Raw genomic sequence first — 18,169 nt, forward strand, 5'->3', positions numbered from 1 at the left:
TGCTTACTCAAGGGTATGCAGTTAGTTAGTGACTAAGAATTGGAACCCAGGATGTTTGACTCCAAAATCCATACTTCCAGCTACTGACACACACTTCTTAGAAAGAGAAAACACTAGTGTAAATAATTGTCTCAGAGAACCATAAATACCACATTGCAAATAAGACTGATACACAGAAAGTGTCTGTAAAATATACATCATTAACAAGAATGAGATAGTGCAATGCACACTGTACATGTAAGGCATTTCATTGCTGTTCTTTATTATTTATTCTCCATGTTACCTCTATTTGCCAAAAGTATTTTAAGACATTTAGAATAAAAGAACCCACGGAGATGAAGACCTTTAAATCAGGGTAGGTTTTACCTACTACTGGTAAGAATGAAAGGTGAGAAAAAAGGAGAGGAATTTGAGTTGTAGAGCTTCAGAGACTCATATTTGAAACCTATTTCTGCCAACAACAAGCTTGGACAAGTCACTTCTCTTTTCTGGGACTCAGTTTTATCGTCAGTGGAAAAAAAAAAAAGACAGCAATACCAGTAGGACTGTTAATATGGAATAGCAACCAAAAATATAAAGTTGCAAAGCACTATCTGGGACATATGTATTAGACATTCTGTAATAATAACCTAGACTAAAATATTTACTGCAATTGGAGATAGAATTTAATTCTGAACATAGTCACAAATAAAGCAAAAGAGGAAATAGGAAGAATTGAAAAGCTTTTGTCTCTGAGAATCTTGCCCACATAATAACATCATTACTCTTCATAAATTCTGAGAGCTGGAAAAGAATCTAGCATAGACATCACATGGTTTCCTTCTTCCCTCACCCTCTTAGTTTTACAAATGAGGAAACGAAGATCTAGGAAGTAAAGAAACAACCCAAGGCATTTCTATTAGACAGTAATGATGAGCAGATATACTGGAAGTAACCATTATTATTAATTAGTACTATTAGGAAGCATGGCTGTTGGTATGATTTAACTGAACCAGAAAAGAACCGGCAACCAGGACTCCCAGTTTTAACACTTTCTCTACGCTAACTCTGTGTATGACTTGGAATAAGTAACTTCATTGCCCTGCACTTCAGTTTTAATATATGAAAAGGAAGAGAAAGAGAGTTTGTTTCAATTATCTCTAGAGTATTTTCCAACTCTAAAAAAGGAAATATTTCTTTCAGCATAAAATTAAACTTTGCTCAATATTCTGATTCATCTTAAGACTGTTTCCTAAAACAGCCCACTGATAACCCAAGTCTCCAATATTTAATTGAGGCAGAATTGTATCTTCTATAAAGTCTAGAAAACAAATAAGAATGAAGGTTATTGGATTTTGACTTTGCTAGCAAAAATAGAACGTGATTCATATGGGTAAAAATAATAATGTTACATAAATAGTTAACCCAAAACTCTAAAAATGTTGATGCTCATATAGACAAAAACTGATAAAATAACCCAAAGAAAAGTAATTGTTCAATAATGCAATACTGTAGAGGCAGAAATAAAGACTGACAGTTTTTAAACAGTCATGGTGCTTAGAAACAGTCCATGGTGCTTAGAAGAAGAGAAGGAAAATGATGTCTAATCTAAATTATAGATGCTATGTTCATACTAGGACATTTTACATACATTATCTCCAGTATTCATAAGAATCCACCATGGTAGACATGAATCTAGATATAGATACAGATATAGATATAGATATATAGACATATAAAGGCTCAGGGAGAGAAAGTAAACTGGTCCCTAGTCTCAATGTGTTCAATCTGTCTGATTTCAAAAGTGGTCCATATAGCACCCTTAAATCATGTGAATTTGTATTTCCCTCTGATTGTAAACAGCTTTTCATATCCATATATCCATTCATCTGATTGTTCCTACATTCACTAATTGATTTGCTTATTCATTGACCCATTTTGCAAAGAGCATATTCTATTTTTGGCAAGATGGAAAAGGAAGCTGTGTCAGAGAGACAATCCTTCGTCTTAAAGCCACTAATATTGCCAACCTCGCCTTCTGGACCCTGAGGGTGAATTGAAGTTTTAATAATTCAGCCATTGGCACTTTTTGGTATATGCAATATACAGAAGATACAGAGGAATAATTAAGAGCTCCAAAGTGCTCCCCACAATTCACTTAACAGACATCACAAGCCCTCACTGCAAACACAGTATGAGCGACGCGAGGAGAGATGATTACTTGAAACCTAGAGCTTCTTAGCTGGCTTTCCTTTCAAAGATGCCCTTTGTTCTCTGATTATATCTCTTCTCGGAGACAGCAGCACGAAGACTAAAAACAAGGAGGTAATTGGATTTTCCTTCTGCTTCATGGGTGGCAGAGCAGATTAAGCCCTAAACCCTCACAAAATATTAAAGGCCAGGGTCAATGCCACGCACTAGAATCAGTTTGGGGGCTGATGTTCCTGATGCCTGGTCTAAGGTGGAGACAAGTGGTTTTAGCTGGAAAGTCTAAGTGAAGGTTTGCTCTGAAGCATTTTTAAACAACTAAGATGTATTTTGAACAGTCTTTTAGGAAGATGGGGTACATCTGTCCATGGACCCACACATGCTTTAACTAAAACTGGACCCAGGAAGCTAAATGGTCAAAATGGTCAATTTAGTCAATGGGCAGGTGGAGATTAGTGGACACCATTTGGGCTCTGGAGTCAGAAAATTTGGATTTGTTTGCCAGTTCAATAGTTACTGGTTATGCAACTTTGGTCAAATCATTACTTCTCTAAAGTTCAGTTTCCTCATGAGTAAGATTTGAAAGGCAGCAATGATGCCACTGTACAGGATGGTTGTAAAGATTAAGTAAGGGGATTTGTGTGAGAAGGTCTATTATTAACCAAATTACTGAGCATTTCATAGAAATCTGTGTGTACCTATTATATAAAGTAATATATCAGCTCTATCTCAAGGAGCTTCCAGATATCAGATGCTGATACAGGAGTCTCCCTTAACTGTGGTTTTGCTTTCCATAGTTTTAGTTACTCTCAGTCAACCACAATCCAAAAATATTAAATGGAAAATTCCAGAAATAAGCAATGCATAAGTTTTAAATTGCATGCAATTCTGAAATCTCACGATGTCCTGCTTTGTTCTGCTTGGTATGTGAATCATTCCTTTGTCCACGCTGGATATGCTACCTGCCAATTAGTCATTTAGCAGCCATCTCAGTTATGAGATCCACAGTCATGGTATCGCAGTGCTTGTGCTCAAGTAATGCTTCTTTTACTTAATAATGGCCCAAAAGCACAAGAGTAGGGATGCAGGCGATTTGGAGACGCCAAAGAGAAGCTGTGATGTGCTTCCTTTACATGAAAAACTGGAAGTTTTCAACTTACAAGGAAAGACAAAAATCACATGCTGAGGTCACTAAAATCTATGGAAAGAAGGAATCTTTCATCTATAAAATAGTGAAGAAAAAAAAAGAAATTCGTGCTAGTTTTGCTGTCGCACCCCAAATGTGTATGTATAGGAAAAAACATAGCATATATAAGGTTCAGTATTATCTGTGGTTTCAGGTATCTAGTGTGTGTCTTGAAACATATCCCCTCAAATAAGGGGGGGAGTACTGTATTATTAACAACAGCATCAAGGAGAAGGAGAAGTGCAACTGGCCTCTGGTAGTTCTCAAAGTAGCTTGTGTTCACGGGGTTCTTGCCCAGAGCATCAAGTAGGACCCACGAGACACCTAAAAGGGAGACACACTGAGCCTGGCCCTCCCACCACAGATCCATGGGGGAAAAAAACAGCTTCAAAAGACCCAGAACAGGAAATGCTCTCCTCCTGCAGTTCTGTGAATTTGAACTCCCACTCAAAGAAACCTACAGAGCTTTCCCTATAACTCAGGTAGGTCCAGTTTCATGCAGGAACTGAGTGGTAAATCATCTGAATGCTATGAGCAGAAAAGCATCATAAAATCCACCAGGCTCCAAACTTCCCCCTCTGCTGCCTTTCTCCAGCCCCAGACCCTCCACCACAGGACACATGTTCTAGGTTCTAGTCTCTAGAGGTGCATCTAGGGCTCCAAGGCACCACAAGACAGCTGGGCTTTAGAAACAAGCCTATCTGATTGGCATCTGTGTTCTGCTATGTGGCAGTAGTGAGACTGTGGGCAAGTTAGTCTCTGAATCTTCCTCAGTGAAAAATGGGGATATTAGTATCAACCTTTTCATCCATGATAACTTTATAATGACTCAGCATCGTGTTTTGTGTGAACACCGAACAGGTTGTCTGGCATGAAAAAGAATAAAGAATCTCTACATTAGAACTTTTCTCTAGCATTAGAGTCAGGACTGGGATTCATTCCTTAGAAAGCCGGGGCAGGCAGCTCATCCGGCAAATGAGGTTAAAGCAGGATGGACTGCCCTTTCTTGTAATAGAGCTGCTACTCCAGATAATAAATTACTACCCCCTTATTCAATTATCTTTTCACTCTAGAAAAGCCTCATGTGTCTCTATATTTATTTGTGTCCCTTGCATTTCCTGAAATTTCTTCAGCAGAATTTGTTTAGTCCTCATGGACCTAAAACCCTGGAAAATCATTGCCCTTGATACCTCCGTTTGCTACCCAGTTCATTCTCTATAATTTCTTCTACTGTATACCACCATTCACTCCCATGATGAGAAACAGAGCCCCATCTTTCTAACTCGCTCAAAGGAATACATGCATGGAGGTACTGTGACAAATTCTCTGCTTAAGAGAGGATTGCATTTGGAGATTTTTGAAGTGGCAGGAATCTATTCACTTCACTAAGGATCCAAAAATAACAGTCTTGTTGTGAGTGATCTCGAGTGGATTCTGACTCCTAGCGACCCTGTGGACAGCAGAGCAGAACTCTGTCTAGTCATTTTGCACCATCCTCTCACCTTCTGGTGCTCTATCAGACAAGGCTGCTGTGCTATTCATAGCGTTTTCATGGCCAATTTTTCAGAAGTGGGTGGCCAGGTCCTTCTTCCTAGTCTGTCTTAGTCTGAAAGCTCCGCTGAAAACTGTCCACCATGGGTGACCCTGCTGGCATTTGAAATACTGGTGGCATAGCTTTCAGCATCACAGCAACGTGAAGCTGCCACAGTATAACAACTGACAGACAGGTGGTATGATTTCCTGACCAAGAAATGAACCTGGGCTGAGGCGGTGAGAGGGCTGAATCTTAACCACTAGACCCCCAGGGCTGGCTAAAGTAAAAGTTATTATATATTTAAGACATTCACTTTTTCAACAGATATATAGTTTGCAAATATTTTCTCCCACTCTGTAGATTGCTTTTACATTTTGTTGATTATTTTGCTGTGCAAAAGCTTTTTACTTTGATGTAGTCCCATTTGTTGATTTTTACTTTTGTTGCTTGTGTCTTTGGTGTTGTAGCCAAAAAGTCATTGCCAAGACCAATGTCAAAGAGGCTCTTCCCTATGTTTTCTTCTAGACGTTTATGGTATCATGTCTTATGTTGAAGTCTTTAATTTACTGAGAGTTAATTTTTGTGAGTGGTATAAGACAGAGGTCCAATATCACTTTTCTGCATGTGGTTATCCAGTTTTCCCAATACCATTGCTAACAGTCTAGCCTTTACCCATTGAGTGTTCGTGGCTCCCTCGTCAAATATCAATTGACCATATATGTAGGGGGTTATTGCTCAGCTCTCTATTCTGTTACATTGGGATATGTGGCTATTTTTATGTCAGTACCATACTATTTTAATTACTATAGCAGTGGGGGAAATGGAGAGAGGTTTTTGAAGGGTACAAACTTCTAACTGCTAAGTAACTTCTAGAGATCTAATCCATAGCATAGTGATTATAGTCAGCAATACTGTATTAGAAACTTCAAAATTGCTAAGAGACTAGATCTTAATTGTTCTTACCACACACACACAAAAAGATATATATGTGATGTGATAGAGGTGTTAGCTAATGCTACCATGGTAATCATATTGCAATGTATAAATATATAAATCAATACATCACCCAACTTAAACTTACACAACATAATATGTCAATCATATCTCAAAAAAACCAAGAAATACTATGGACAGCTAATCTTCGACAAAGGAGCAGAGGGCCTACAATGGAGAAAAGAAAGTCTCTTCAACAAATGGTGCTGGGAAAACTGGACAGCCACATGCAAAAGATTGAAAATTGACCAGTCTTTTTCACCACACACCAAAATAAACTCAAAATGGATCAAAGACCTAAAGATCAGGCCTGAGACAATAAGTCTTTTGGAAGAGAATATAGGCAGTACACTCTTTGACATCAGTTTCAAAAGAATCTTTTCGGACACTGTAACTCCTCAGTTGAGGGAAACAATAGAAAGAATAAACAAATGGGACTTCATCAGACTAAAGAGCTTCTTCAAGGCAAGGGAAAACAGGATTGAAACAAAAAAACAGCTCACTAATTGGGAAAAAATATTTACAAGCCACTTATCCGACAAAGGGTTAATCTCCATAATATACAAAGAACTCACACTGCTTAACAACAAAAAAAGAAACAACCCGATCAAAAAATGGGCAGAGGACATGAACAGACATTTCTCAAAAGAAGATATGAATATGGCCAATAGACACATGAAAAGATGTTCATCATCGCTAATCATCAGGGAAATGCAAATCAAAACTACACTAAGATATCACCTTACACCAGTTAGATTGGCCAAAACATCCAAAACCAAGAGTGACAAATGTTGGAGAGGTTGTGGAGAAAAAGGAACCCTCATACACTGTTGGTGGGAAAGCAAACTGGTACAGCCACTATGGAAAACAGTATGGAGATTTCTCAAAAAGTTAAAAATAGAAATACCCTATGACCCAGCCATCCCATTACTGGGTATCTATCCTAAGAACCTGATATCAGAAATCTCAAGAGTCCGTTGCACCCCTATGTTCATCGCAGCATTATTTACAATAGCCAAGACGTGGAACCAGCCTACATGCCCAGAAACTGATGATTGGATAAAGAAGATGTGGTATATATACACAATGGAATACTACTCAGCCATAAAAAAAGACAAAATTGGCCCATTCACAACAACGTGGATGGACCTCGAGGGTATTATGTTAAGCAAAATAAGCCAGTCAGAGAAAGACGAACTCTATATGACTCCACTCATAGGTGGAAGTTAGTATATTGATAAGGAGATCTGATCGGTGGTTACCAGGGAAAAGGGGGGGTGGGGGGAGGGCACAGAGGGGGAAGTGGTGTACCCACAACATGACTAACAAAAATGTACAACTGAAATCTCACAAGGTTGTAATCTATCATAACATTAATAAAAAAAAAATAAAAAAAAAACAAGAAATAAAATATTTGATTTTTAAAAGCAGCATTCAACCCAATGTACTGGTGTGAGTGTGAATGATCTCACTACCCAGACCCACAGCACCATTACGCCATCTCTAAGCATAAAGGAGTTACAGGCCATAGGTCATTAAAGAGCATGTGTGATGAAGTTCCGAAATATCATTTCACAGACATAACAATGTGTTCTTATGTAGGCTAGTAAAGGACTTCCAAAATTGTATTGTGAATTTAGCTTTTAAGTCTATCTCTCCATAAAACTATGAGATCTCTCTGGGTGTAAAATGTATCATTAATTCTTGTGTTGAAATATGTGACCAGTTGTGCTCTGCTAGCCACCAGAGTGCACATGCAGGAGGATAGCATACTGCCTAACTCCTCCAAAAGTGTGCCATGTTTCTGGGGAAAAAGTTGTGTACCCAAGAATGACAAATGTCTCATGCTGTTAGACATGCTCTTGAGATTAAGAGTCAGTGGAGCTGCCCAGAGATCTTCTGGGGTAGGGTTGGGGTGGTGTTAGGGAAGCCTGTCCAGTGTTGACTGTGCACTCTTTTTCTTGAGAATGCACAGGTCAACACAGGTCTTTCATCCTTAGACCACAAGAGCGTAGACTAGCATTGAGCACCTTGTGGGACTGCAGGAAATCTTTGTCAAGTGAGTATATTAGTTAACCCACCAGCATTTGTATTCTGCCAGGTTTTCTGTTCTAGCATTTGCAAAGCAGCTCGTCTATGCGTGTTATATAATGGTCCAAATGTAAAAGTTTCAGGTTATAAGATCAGCACACATACACACTCAACAACAACATCAACAAAAAGGAAAAAAAGAGATATCACAAAGTGCTGACAGAGTAGTCATGGTGGGATATTCTGGAACATTCTTTATCATTATCTCTTTTATGAAATCTTTCCCAGGTTGTCACCACAGGAAAGCTCTCTATGAATCCTCGTCCTGGGTCTTTAGGGGATCTGCCTGGTTCCTCTTTTTCTCATTTCAGAAACTGTAAATTGTTTATACACAGAGCCACAGTTTAATTTTATTTCATATTTTTTCTCTCATTCTATGTGATTGGTATTATTACTGTGATGATCACTATTATTATTAATAATAGTAATTACAGATGCTATAAGCTGTTCCATCTGTTACCATGGAAATTACCACACAGAAGAAAGAACAAACAAAAGGAAAGTGAAAAAAGAGAGACAAGAAATAACTCTGATTAATAAGACTTCATTCTCCACACATATCTGTCTCTCTACAGAGCCAGAAAAAACTGCAATTTTTCTATCACAATGCTTGGAAAGAAGGCAAGTCTACAGATTGTCAATACCCAGCTTAATTGAACTTAAATCACTGTGGGGAGCTGCTTATAGTCTTTCAAAAAGTGTGCCAATTCACTTACACTCCTATTGTAATAAAGCAAGTCTATATTAAGGTCCCTGGGGTCACTTCTGGTACAGTTATCTATGTTGACAGTGAATTTTCTATGCCAAGGGTAAAGACAGTTTAAGTAATCCTCAAAGCACTGTCTCTACTACTCATTTGCCATCTTTGCATGTACAGCCCAGTGACGTCTCTTGTCATTTTGCATTGATAGTTATTTAATTTTTCATATGGTTGTACTTTATCTCCCTATTTAAATAACAGGCAATGACTGCTGAGTAAATGTCAGCTTGGAAAGGCTTCTGTGGTTAACGGAGGCAGATGTTATGGAGGAAAGCAAGGGCTTTGAGGTCAGGAGTCCTGATTGCCAGTGTCAGCTGTGCCACTGACTAGATTCCTGAAGATGGCAGACACACACAACCTCCAAGCCTCAGTCTCCTCAGCTGTGAACTGGCTACAATCCACTGGGCAGTGACGTTGAACTCAGCACAGAGCCTGGCTAAGGGTACCTGACTCTAATCAAAGTTGAACTGAAATCCATTCTGATGAAGCAATTCAGAGAGTCTTAGAAGGGATCATCTCATTATTAGAAACAATTATGGGAACCTGAGCCGAGGGCGTCAATGCCACCTTCCCCTAAACCTTTAAAGGGAAGGGAGACAAATGGTGTAAAATGATGATTTTCAACTCCTTTAAAAGGCTTCAGAATTCCCGCAGGAGCAGCTTTCCCTCCCTGTGGAACTCTCAGCTGCCTACGTGAAAATCCATCGTGCCTTGCTAAACCACTGCAGATGAGGCAGCTTTTAGCGTCTGGGCTTCTGCCGTTTGGGGGAGGGAGCATTACTGGTTTATGGCTCCTGGTGTGGCCACCGTGCACGATGCATTAGCCAGAGTGCAGACACTTCAGCAGGCGGCACGGGAGGCCGGCTCCCAGCCATTACCACTCTTCCACCTGCCTGCGTGGGCCACACTTTACGACTCCCAGGCAACATACTTGACTGTGATTTATTCTCCTACTTCGCTGGAGCCTTTACTTTTTATGTACCCTTTTGGGGGGTTATTTTTCTCTTTTCTTGCTTTAAAATAGGTGGCATGATCAAAGACACCTGGGAAATCTGTTTTATGGTCTTGGGTAGGGGTGGTTTTGAAAGGACTCCGTGTACACTGTATCACACTTTGTTGTTCCCTGGCTTATTCAAGGAAAACTTATTAAACGTCTAGTGTGTGCAGAACACTATGTTAGGTACTGAGAAGGCGATGGGATGAGGGGTACAAGGCTGAATGACACTCTGGATCCCCAGCTCAAGGCTTCACAGCTGGTTCTGGGAAAGAAGTTCCCATGGAAACTGGAAGCCCAGCAGCAATAAATGTGGGGCAGAGGGGAGGGCCAGAGCATCTCAGCCTGTGGGCATTCTGGGCAGGGGAAGAGGAGAAAGGAGCCTCCACATAGCCATCCCCTGATGGGAAGAGGACAGAGAGGCTGGTGGATGTGGCTTTGGCTGCATTGGAGGTTGTGGTGAGGTCTTTAGGGGTATCTCTGTGATGAGCACGATTTTGGTACATACTGAGGAAAAAGCTAGGCACTCACTCAGACCTAAATTCAATTCCTCCATCTGTCACTTCCTAGCTGAGTGATGCTGCACATGCTCTTCAACCTCTCTGAACCTCCGTTTTCTCAAAATACAAGTGATAAATGATCTCTACCTCACACTTTATCATGCAGATTAAATGAGATAAACTCTAAGACCATGTAACCCAGTACCTGGGCGACAAGTACAGAATAAATAGTAGTTCCCATTCCTTTGTTTAGAAGAACTAAAGTAGCCAAAATCGAACTCAGAGGAGTCCATAAGGTGGTGAGCTGATTGCGTAGGGCTTGTGGTGGTCGTAAGAAGAGATTCCCAAGGGCAGCATTAACATCTCCTTTTACCAGGTCATAAAAGAAGACAAGCCACCTGTAAATGTGAGAGTGTCTACTTACTCTGTTTAATGAATCTTGTATTCTGGTTCTGCAGGTGACTGACAAAAAGAAAATGCAGAGGAGAGTGAAATTATTCATCTTTCTTTCAGCTGATGTCTCTGCTCTGGAGTTCATCACAATATAATGATGTTTCCAGAGTGCCAGCATCGTCTCCCATGGAAGGTCTTCTCTAACTCCACCAGCATCCTGTGCTTATCTTGCTCGAGCACTATTACAACAACTTGTTTACTCACCCCCCCCCCGCTAAACCGTAAGCACTACAAGGGAAAAGACTGTCTCATGATTCCTGTCTGCCTAATTCCTGGCCCATAGTAGGTATTCACTTACCACGAAACTAAACATTCAACAGATTACCAAGATATTTTTTTACTGGTTTCAATGACAGCTCTTAAAATCAGCAGGAAAGTGATAGATGACAGGAAAGTTTATTTAGATACGTTCTTGCAATTCTACTGTGCAGCCCAGGATATCTATTGCAAATAGCAGAATACTAAAACACCCGAAAATATCCATTAATAGGTGTCTGATTGAATACAGTATAGTTAATTGACACAGTGAAATACTATGCGGCCATAATAGAAACCACATAAGATCTCTCTGAACTAATCTAGAATGATTTCCAGAAGATTGTAAAGTGACAAAATCAAGGTTTCAAGGTGCAAAAGACTATGCTACATTTTGTGTAAGAATAAAGGAGAAATAGGAATACACCCAGGAAGGATAAACTTATATAAATGGTTATCTAGATGAGATGAGTAAGAACGGGGAAAGGCATTATGAGTGAGAGAAAGACATCTCTGGTCAATCATTGTGTGCGTATATATGTATATATATATAAAATAGTATATGTTATATATTTTAACTTTTGTAACATACAAATGTTTCACATAGTCAAAACATAAAATTAAATCAAAAGGATGAAAAGAGGTAAACCCTAAAATGGAATATTAAACAGAAACAAAAAAGCCTAACTATATATTACATGGATAAAATAACCACAAATAAGTAAATATTAATCCAAGTAACTTTTCAATAGAGTAGTCTATTGAGCTATGCACCCTTGGTCGGATATACTCTAAGAACAAAAATTAAAATTAAAATAAATCTTACACTTTGTTATTAGTAGTGCTATTGCTGATGTGATTCTGAAAATATTTTGTGTATATTGTAGGATAGAACAAATGAATAAATATATTGGTGCTGCTAAGACAAGTTCTCAATGTGAGAGACGAGAGAGATACATGGAAGAAAGAATGATGAGCAAATGTCTAATGGTGCTGGATTTGCCTTAGAGAAACCATACGAACTCATAGTTTAAACACACAGACACATACACACACATACGTTTTCTAGCTCTATCCACTGAAAGGGCCTAGAAGCAATAAGCAAACAATACCTAGATCTTAATTTCCAAATATCATTTGCCACAAAAGGAACTAGGCTTCTTTGGGAAAAAAGCTGAGTCTGAGTCAAGGCAGGGCAAGTTCAAGGTAACATCTTGGAAAGTCTTGTGCTGGAAAGCAAGAAGGTGTTCTAATGGGAGTACATAAGAAATACATAGAAACAGAATTAAATGGACCATGACTAGCTATATTTGGGACAATCTGAACATCAAATATGATGATGACAGCAATAACATTTTAAAATGAAATAATTTATGAATTTGTAGTGACACAAAGAGAGGTGGAGACAGGGTGAGAACTAAAAACCTCTTCTGAAGAGAAGAACGCAGAATGACAGCTATAAATGTAGACAGAATTATAGAAATAGAAAAACAGCATTTTATAAATTCCAGTATAACTTATATAGGTCAGAATCATTAACAGATTGAGAGTAAAGGTTAGGAAACAGGATAATTCACACAGTGTCTGCGTATAACCCCACAGAAAACTTACTGATGATCTATCACCTTCATCATGCAGAGATCTGGCAGAACTGCTTTAGCCAAGCGAGGGAGCTGAGCATCCCCAATAATGGGACAAACTGGCACCATGTGCCTCCTGATGCGATGCACTAAGGAGGACAGACATCACTCATGAGGTTTTCTTGCCAAAGTATTCTAACAAAGAAATTACCAGAAAAAATCCAAAATATGGAGCATTTTGCTTAACAACTGGCTTGTACTCTTCAAAAAAATTAATGTCATGAAAAGCAAACAGAAAATGATGGATTGGGGCAAGGGGCTTTTCTAGTTAAAAGATACTAAAAGGACAATCCAACCAACTTGTGGACACTACTTGAATCCTGCAAAGTAAAAACAGACACTGTTGTAAAATATATCATAGGCACAAGATGAACTAGATATTGGATAATTAGAATCAATGTTTATTTTCTTAAGTATGGTTTTAATATTATGGCTACATAGGATACTATCGTTGTTCTTAGGAGATACAAGCTAAAATCTTTAGGTTTAAAATATGAGTATGTCCACAACTTACTTTCAAATAGTTCAGGGAGAAAAAAAAAAACATTTTATACTAAGAGGAAGGGAGGAGGGAGGAGACAGAAAGAGAGAGAGGAAGAGGGAAAGAGAGAGATGAGGGTAGCACAAATATACAAATGTGGTAAATGTTAACATTTGGAGAATTTAGGTTAAAGGTGTATGGATGCTCATTTTGGTACACTTTCAACTTTTCTGTAAGTTTGGACATTTTAGAAGAAAAACTTTAAGGAAAATAAGATAGTGCTTTGCAGAGTACTTCACGTGTAGTAACTGCTCAGAACTATTCTACTGTGCTCCAACAAGTTCATGTACACATGCTGTTACACCAACACACACACACACAGATGGCTAAGGACTAATTGGCCAAATAACTATCAAGTAATAGAAACTATTATCAAAGTCAAACATCCACACCATGGTAGTATATCCATTTTCAAGTGTATTTATTAATAATATTTAATTAATTTTCATGAATGCTTTCAGTGTGTCAGGTGTTGTGCACTCATAAAAGTTATTAGTTATTATTTTCATTACTGCCTCCTCAGAAACCAGATTCAGGGTTTCTGGGGATAGAGCGATGAAAATAATTAATAATAGTTACCGTGTATGGGGTATACAATGCTAGGCAATTTTCTCATGAGTTACGTCAATTATCTCATATAAAACTCACAAGAACCTTAAAGATAGGTTCTCTTGTTAATTACAGAAGAGGAAACTGAAGAACAGGGAGACCAAGAAACTCACCTAAGTCACATAACTTGATAAAACTAAATATCAGCACTAGGATCCAAACCAAGCCCAAGCTTTCAACAACTATGCTAGATTTGGTAGATATTTGTTGATTACGTGAATTGAAAGAATTTTAACAGGCAAAGGAATGTCATAGGAGAAAAGAATGAGAGCTTAGTCTAAAAAACGAGGTGAGGAATGATATTCCAGAAGAGCAAAACTGGATACAAAGCATGAAGACTGGACAGAATATTCATAGGTAGCACTGGAAAGCCAGTGCAGAAACCGGTCCCATGGACAGTCTAACCAGGAGATGTCTCTTACCATCTTCTCTTTACAAATAGATATAAATAGAATGTATTCAAACACTTCTGTACTGACAATGCAAGGCTGACTGGTGCTCCTGTGACTTGAGTCCACATGAGGGGAAGGGAAATAGGAAAAAGGCTTCCAGACGAATGGCTCCTCTTTTTCCTGATTTCTCAGAACATGGCATCACAAGCTGCTAGCACATCTTGGCTCCTTTATTCTTTGGAATGTCTAGACTGACTTTGATTCATCATCTTTCCCTGGAATCCTGGGCTTAGAGCAAAAGTGAGCAAGCGCAAGCAAGCTTTCTGGGAGATACCTTTGACTCCCACTTGTTCTTTCATTTTTCTGAACAAGAAAAGTCTTCAGCCAAATGATAGCACTGCATCAGGATACAGAGGTGAGCCAGGAGCCCTCGAACATGGCAAAGGGCCTGTGGGCGCCTGCTCATAGCATCTCCACATCCGTGATGCTACTGAGCTCGACAGGGTAGATTTTCCTCTCTTTTCTCCTCCTTGCCTAGCCCTGGGACACCTATCTTTCAACATTGAACCCAAGCCCTATGTCTCCCATGGAGCCTTTCTTGATCACTCCTGCCTCTGAATTCCTTCGGCATCTAGTCCTCCTATGATGGTGGTACAGGGTGATGATGACTTCCATGTCAGGAGCTCTTAGAGAATGCCAGAGAGTGTTCTGTGTGTATTAGCTACATCACTCACTTAATTTTATTTAATCCTCACATCAACCCACTGAGGTAAGAATAACTGATTGTTCTTATTATACAGATGAGGAAATTGAGCCTCATAGAAATTAACTTGCCCAGGATTCCATAGCTGTCAATTATCCACAGGATAATGGTATGAATTAAATAGAAAGGCTAGATGAAAATGCTTCAAGAGCTCGAAATATGAGGTCCTTGGGCATAGAGGTCAGTGGTTTGCAGTAGCTTGTACAGCACTGAGCACAGGCAGCCTCAATAAACACTGGTTGAATGGATTGCTTACTGATCCACATGGCACCAAAAGGAGGGGTCCACCAGGGATGTACAACAAAATGTGCTGTGAAAGGTCCATCAGGAAGGCGTCAGGATAAGCCCTGTATCCAGGTCTTAAGAAGAGCAACTCTTTTAGTCACTGATCAGGTCCCTCTTAGAAGTGGGGAGATGAATAAGGAAGGAGACATTAAGTGCTAAGCACTGTGCTAACCACCTTACATAGATATTTCCCAAAGTCCGGTATCTTCAGGTGATTGCTAAAAACGCTACGGTCTGATTACTGTCCTAAAACCTACTGAATAAACATTGCTGGGAATAGCCTAGAAAATGGCATTTTAAATATTCATCCCAGGTCATTCTTTGGAGAAATAAAATTTAAGAACTTTTGCTTTTTATAATTCTCATCTAACATTCAGAAAAACCTTGAAAAGTGGGTATGATTCTTCTCATTTTACGGATGAGGAAAGTGATAATCAGGGAGGTGAATAACGATCAGGGAGGGTATAATGGAAACTTCTTTCCTTCAGGGTCACTTCCTTGAGGAACTTTCCACTATGGCACTGGCAGATGGAAGGGGGGCAGCACAGGCCAGAGGAAGTATCTGTTGGGACACAGATGTCTTTCTTGGCCTCAGAGCCTCTGTATCATCCAGCCTAGGAACCCAGGCATGGGAATCACAGACCCAGCTCCAACTTCTGGCCAACATATGTCAACTTGTGAGACCTTAGACAAGTTACTCAGCCTCTCAAGAATTCAGTGCCCTCCTCTGTACAATGGAGAGAATTATACCTTCTTCACATGATTGCTAGGAAAACTGAATGATATCATGAATGCCAAGGGCCTGGCATGGCACCTCATACTAGTAGATACTCAATTAAATTTTAGCTGTTTCTACTACAAAATTCAGCTCAGAAGGCAGCTCTTCAAGGACATCTTCTGTGACCACCAGTCCTGTCTCTTTGTATCCCGTGATTCAAGCACTGTCTCCTTTGTAATATTTCTGTACCATCTATTGGATTCTATTTTGTTTTCCACACCATATGTAGCATATCTATTTACAATGACTGTCTCCCTCTCTGAACTATGAGTTCCTCGAAGACAAGGATAGACATTCATTTTGTAACCTTGGGGCCTAGCTCAGACACTACTCAAAATTTTACTCTAATGTCTTCATTTCTGAATGACCAACTGAATAACTTAGTGACTGACTGACAATGAATGAATAAATAACACATAATTAACTAAACATTTGAAAAAATAAATGCAGAAGTAAAGGAATGAGAAAAAATGAGAAAGTGAGAGATTAATAAACAAATTCAAGAAATCATTAGTGATTATGAAATTCAATAAATCATGAGTGAGTTAGTAAAAGGGGAGTGAATGAATGAATAAGCAAATGATTGTGTGAAAATCGCAGTGCCATCACCCTCCCTATATTTGTCCTCAGACTTCTGCTCTCATCTTGTGGTTGGAGTATACTGGCTGTGCTAAACCCATGTGTGAAAGGAATTTCTCTAAGTGCTTGTTAAAATTCTTGGCAATTCAAAGGTGGCAATGCTTTAATTTCAGGGTAATGCTACAGCTTTATGACTTAGTAGTTTTATTTAATGGCCCAATTTAGCAGGAGATTATGCCGTCTGCCGCTGGCCCAGAGAGACCACTTGAGAGCTCAGGCCTCTGACACAAGCAGATCCGCTCCCCAGATATGCCTAAGAGACCAGCCTTCAGGAAGCCCGATGTGGTCACCACGGCTTGGCTGACAGCATAAGATATTAAACAGAGAGTGAGACACCTAAAAAGAGCTTTCCTCCTCTAAGCTGTTGAATTATCATTCTTCTTTAGCCCAGAAGAGTTCTCTGGAAAACACTTCATTTACAGAAAGCAAATTGTCTCTCTGGAATAGAAGCAACAATACAAGTATTATTCCAACTGATTAAACCGCTAGTGAGCCACAGCACATATGTCACCCATGAGTGAGTTACAACTGGGAAATGATGCTTGTGCTACCAGGGGACACAGCTTGTGGGCTCCTACATGGGATGAGCTGAGCCGACTGCCCATAAAGACAGTGGACATATTTCCAAGGGAGGGGAAAAGAAGAGAAAGATCTAAGTTTCCTTCACCACTTGCTCTGTGTCAGTCACTCTCTGACACTCTTTAAATGTTAACTCATTTAATTGACGACAAACAAATCATAAAACGCTGTTATCTGAGGGCCAGCCTCATGGCCTAGTGGTTAAGTTTGGCACACTCTGCTTTGGAAGCCTGGGTTCGGTTCAGTTCCTGGGCATGGACTTATGCCACACGTCAGTGGGCATGCTGTGGTGGTGACCCACAGACAAAATAGAGGAAGACTGGCACAGAAGTTAGCTCAGGGCGAATCTTCCTCAAGAAAAAAAAAAAGAAAAAAGAAAAAAGGCTGTTATCATCACCTTCCATTTACAGAGAGAGAAACAGAGAAACAGAGGTCAAGAGCTTTGCTTGTGGTCCCACAGAGAATAATTATAATAGATATTATAATAATTATAATAATTCAGAGGATGTAGTAAGCACCAGGCATTGTTCTAAGATGTTTAATTGTTTAATTAATACATATGAACTCATATATCCTCACAACCATGTCCTTCAAAAATTATAAGCCATGAATAGGAGCTTGGGATTTGCAAAGGTAGAGGAGAAGGTGTGGAGGCACAGTCAGATCTGTGTTTATAAACGATCCCCCTGGCCGTGGTTTGAATTATGAATCAGAGTGAGGAAGGTTGAAGACACGCCTGTTTTTTACCACAAAGACATGAAATAAACTCTGCGGACTTGAGGGACCATATTTCTACATTCTCAGTGCCTCATCGGTGCCTGGCCAAAGCAGATGACTAATGCATGTGGGTTCAAAGCAACAGAGGAGTGGTTGTCTCTCCCGCCTTAGGATTATTTGATAAGAAGCACTGCCTACTGGAGAGAGCAGAAGCCTTAAGTCTGATGGCTATAATTGGAATCCTGCCTGTATAACTTACTAGCCTCATTACCA

The 18,169-nt window shown here is 39.5% G+C and overlaps 1 protein-coding gene across 2 annotated transcripts in view; it reads right to left on the reverse strand.

Annotated features, from left to right (window-relative positions):
* The window catches only part of CNTNAP5 (contactin associated protein family member 5), a 767,582-nt gene that overhangs the window by 245,703 nt on the left and 503,710 nt on the right, over nt 1-18,169 (reverse strand). The gene's annotated exons all lie outside the window — the stretch shown is intronic.

Source organism: Equus asinus, chromosome 4, assembly GCF_041296235.1.
Source record: "Equus asinus isolate D_3611 breed Donkey chromosome 4, EquAss-T2T_v2, whole genome shotgun sequence".
NCBI lineage: Eukaryota > Metazoa > Chordata > Mammalia > Perissodactyla > Equidae > Equus > Equus asinus.